Below are 202 nucleotides of genomic sequence, written 5' to 3'. Positions count from 1 at the left end.
CCAGTAATGGAACTACAGGGGTAATATGGGGCAGGGGCCCCTACTTTAGGATTTTTCTTCCAGTGCCCCTTAACTTTTCAGTTCATGAAACTGTAATTGTAAAGAAGCAGTCACTAATGTCATCACAAGCTATAGTTATAGTTAAATTTCCCTCTACGTTCATTTCATCACAATGTCTTGCCATCCATGTAAAATCATCTAA

The sequence above is a fragment of the Penaeus monodon genome, chromosome 15, assembly GCF_015228065.2.
Source record: "Penaeus monodon isolate SGIC_2016 chromosome 15, NSTDA_Pmon_1, whole genome shotgun sequence".
NCBI classification, from domain to species: Eukaryota; Metazoa; Arthropoda; class Malacostraca; order Decapoda; family Penaeidae; genus Penaeus; species Penaeus monodon.
This window is presented reverse-complemented; position numbering follows the sequence as displayed.